Source organism: Ictalurus punctatus, unplaced genomic scaffold, assembly GCF_001660625.3.
Source record: "Ictalurus punctatus breed USDA103 unplaced genomic scaffold, Coco_2.0 tig00007256, whole genome shotgun sequence".
Lineage (NCBI taxonomy): Eukaryota > Metazoa > Chordata > Actinopteri > Siluriformes > Ictaluridae > Ictalurus > Ictalurus punctatus.
In genome coordinates, this window is record NW_026521135.1 from 30,001 (window position 1) to 34,742 (window position 4,742).

Sequence of the window (4,742 nt, forward strand, 5' to 3'; positions counted from 1 at the left end):
CCCATTCTAATATCTCCAATTAAAGTGGGTCTGTCGGGGCATCGGTGTGTGTGTGTGTGTGTGTGAGAGAGAGAGAGAGAGAGAGAGAGAGACTTAATATCGACCCACTGTCCTTGACCCACCTCGTACAAAACATATACAAATGCCTCACCATCATCAGTCCACTGTGGCCTTGTCCCAATCCACACACCCTCCTCACTATGTAGGCCATGCACGCCAATAACTACATTATGGGTTTATGGGTGCTGCAGAGCATTGTGGGATATCAGCCTTGCACTGGATCTTCTACTAAGTGTTGTGTGCCAAGTGTAGTGATGTGATGATGGTAGGATGGACGGATGAAGAGATAACGCTCAGGTGTGTTAGCTTCCCCTGACTGATTTGGGACACGTCCCATAGGGAGTGTGGAGGAGCAGGTGGCAGTTCGGATGATGATGATGTTCTGTCACGGTCCAGAGTGTTGGAGGAGGCTTGAGAACAATCCGTACACACACAAACACACACTCACGTGACCACAATGAAGTATGAAATTAAAAATGATATGTATAAAAACTTTCACAAATGAAACCATGGCTGTGAAATGCGTGAGGTCAGGATTTAACTCCATACTCATATCTACACAGGTGAGAAAAATACCACACGGGTCAGACCTGGACGTCACTGCTTCCAGCTCAGCAGTCGTCCCACAGCCGAGTCTGAAATTTAGAGAGCCCAGGTAGTACATCATCCAGGTGTGTGTACAGGAAATACGTACGTTATTCACGCAGTGTTAAGTCAGTGTGCGTAAATAAGTAGCGTCTATAATGTGTACAGTAGACAGACTAACCCATTTGGGAGGGTTACACCATGAGGTTTTCTGAAATAAATGTACGTATTTGTGGTTTGTTCCTTGTTTCGTTCTGTTTCCATGTGTCCCTCGTTCATTTCGGTTATTTCTGAGCCTGAGGAATCGAGACTTCAGGAAGTGAACTTAATCAAGCAGCTCATTTAAAATTAAAATTAAGATAAATCAACAACTAAACGATATGTTTCCAACAGAACGCCGCCGTGCATTATGGGTATTCTGTACACACGCTATCATCACTGCAAATATTGACTGGAATATGAACTGAAACGCGTGTGTTAACACGCAGAGCTGTGGGAAAGCATTTCTTCTGTTTTTGTGTACATCTCATACCACATAGTTTTAGACCTTTAAGCGAAATGAAACATAAAGCATAGGAAACCCGAATAAACACACAATACAGTTTTAATTAATTAATTTATTTGTTTATTTCATTGAAGGGGGAAAAAGTTAACACCTATCACCTGTGTGAAAAACTAATCCCCCCCCCCAAAAAAAAAAAAAAAAAACCTTAAAATCTGTTTGTGCCACCTTTGGCAGCAATAACTGTGACCAAATGCTTCTGATAACTGGAGGTCACACTTTCACTTACTCCTCGGACTAGGACTCGGACTCTTGCTGCATAATCCAGTTGCGCTTGAGTTTCAACTTACGGACTGAAGACCGGACATTCTCCTTTAGGATTTTCTGGTAGAGAGCAGAATTCATGTTTCCCTCAGTTACTCCAAGTTGCCCAGGACCTGAAACGGCACAGCATCTCCACACCATCACACTGCCACCACCACGCTTGACTGTAGGCATGATGTTCTTTTTGTGGAATTCTGTGTTTGGTTTACGCCAGATGTAACAGGACTCCTGTCTTCCAAACAGTTCCACTTTCAGCTCATCAGTCCACAGAACATTCTCCCAAAAGGTTTGAGGATCATCAAGGTGTGTTTTGGAAAAATTCAGGCGAGCCTTAATGTTGTTCTGGGTTAGCAGTGGGTTTTCACCTCGCCACTCTTCCAAGGAGCCATTTTTCCCCCAGTGTCTTTCTGATAGTGGAGTCATGAACAGTGACCTTTATTGATGTAAGACAGGCCTGTAGGTCCTTTGGTGTTGTCTTTGGCTCTTCTGTGACTTCCTGGATGAGTCGCCGCTGTGCTCTTGGAGGAATTTTGGAAGGTCGGACACTTCTGGGAAGGTTCACTACCATACTGAGTTTTTCCATTTGGAGATCACGGCTCTCGCTGGGGTTCTTTGGAGTCCCAGAGCCTTTGAAATAGCTTTGTAACCCTTCCCAGACTGATGTATTTCAGTCACCTTCTTCCTCATCATTTCTGGAATCTCTTTCAGTTTTGTCATAGTGTGTTACTGGGTAAGATCTTTCAACCAACTTCATGCTGTTGATAAAGTTCTATGTAAGTGTAGATGTGATTGAACAGGGTTTGCAGTAATCAGGACCTGGTTGTGTCTCATCCAGACGAACCCCGTTATCAATACACTTTCATAGATTTGGGGAATTAGTAACTACGGGGGCAAATACATTTTCACACAGGCCCAGTTGGTATTGGAGAACTTTTTTGCTTCAATAAATAACATTATCATTTAAAAACTGTATTGTGTGTTTACTCAGCTCGCCCTTGTTTTATCTTAGATTTTGTTTTCATTTCTGAAACGATTTAGTACGAGATCTACACAAAAACAGAAGAAATCAGGATGGGGGCAAATACTTTTTCACAGCACTGTATGTAGAGTATATTTACTGTCTATCACAATCAAGAAATGGGGTGCAAGCTCTTTTTTTTTTTGCATTGAAAGCATTTTGAAATCATTTAATATTCAGACGATTCATATCACCCACGATTTGATGATTTTTGTTGTTTATAATGATAATGAAGGAGCGTCTGCCGGCCCGGGCCAGCGTCTGCTTTGGTGCAAATTACATTTCTTTGTCTGTTCATTATGTCCTAAGGGGGTACAAACTTTTGCACTTGACTGCATTGCACATTCCCATCATTCTCCAGTAATGACCTCATTATCATCGGCGGTCTCAGTGTGTATGAGTGTGTATGAGTGTGTATGAGTGTGTATGAGTGTGTATGAGTGTGTATGAATGTGTATGAGTGTGTATGAGTGTGTATGAGTGCGCTGGATTTTCTCCACGACGCTTTGGGGCACGACCACAGAATGACTCGCAAAAAAAGCACACTAATATGCAGAATGTAGTGAATAGTGTGTGTGTGTGTGTGTGTGTGTGTGTGTGTGTGTGTGTGAGGCAGGGTCAGAGGTAACAGCAGGTGTGATAGTGGATTGGATGTGCATTTGATATCTGACACACACACACACACACGCACACACACACACACACACACACACACACACACACACTTTTTTCTCTCCTTTCCCTCTCTCCACCCGTTTGTCATTACCCCTCTTTTCACACCTCCGTACACACAACCTCTCCTGAGAACAGCCCCCAACACACACACACACACACACACACACACACACACACACACACACGACCCCATTCTAGAAGATTCACGTTTGCAGGAGTCGTATGAGAGAGATGAGAGTACAAGTGTTTTGTAATAATCATTAAAACTGTGAATAATAATCATGATTCCAGAAACTGATGTTATATACTGTATAATGCTGCACTAACACACACACACACACACACACACACACACATACACACACACACACATACACACACATACACAGACACATACACAAACACATATACTATATACATAATATTGTTTCTGTTCTTTTCTCTGTAACCTATTGCGTTCTCGCTCTCCTTCTCCTTCTTGTGTGTGTGTGTGTGTGTGTGTGTGTGTGTGTGTGTGTGTGTGTACAGGTGTGGGAAGAGGTCCAGTTGGATGGTGAGCAGATTTAGCAGCACACACTCCCCCTGACCCACTTACACACACGCAGAGAAGCGCAGCCTGTTTTTGGGCCAGAACCATAATACCGTCTCTCTTTCTTTCTCTCTCTCTCTCTCCACACACACACCCACACTCACACACACACACACGCTCAACATGTACACATTTATCAACATATGCTCACACACCAGGTGCAGCAAACATACACACCTCATTATACAGTGTCGGTCATGTACACAAACACGCATCCGGGGCTCCCTGTTAACACACTCAGGTGTGTTTCAATTTATATTTAAAGTCAATGTTTGTAGTGATTTTTTTTGCGTGTGTACAGAATACCCATAATGCACAGTGGCGTTCGGTTGGAAACATATCAGTCAGCTGTTGGTTTATCTTCATTTTAATTTAAAATGAGCTGTTTGATTAAGTTCACTTCCTGAAGTCTATGAATATGTCGACTTGAGCAGATCAGTATCAGAACAACCCTTAAGATGGCAGCAATGAACAAGGGAGCGCAAAAACAGAAAGAAACGAGGGAGAAACAACACCTGTCCAAAAACACAGCAGTATGTAGAAAATCTGTCAGTCTGGGTTTTAAATGTACGCACATTATGTACACTAATTATTATGTACACTGACTAACCATTGTGTGAGTAACATAAATATTTCCTGTATGGACACTTGATGATGATGATGATGATGATGACGATGATGATCTGCATACTACCTAGGATTTCTAAATTTTGAAATATGCCTATTCCAGAGCTACAGTATCTCCGTGATATATATGCATCCCACAATGCAACACGATTACTTCATTTTCAAAATAAAAGTAAACAATAACATCCAGGTCTAATCTGTGTTTTCCTTTTCGCACCACAGAGCTGCTGAGTTCTGGATCCTGATTGGTCAGAAGGTGGTGATTAACTTCTAGAACAGCGGCTCTGGCAGTAGCGCAGGTTTATATTAATGTGCTCATTCTAATACGTTATCGTTTCTATAGCAACAGCCCGTTCACAGGG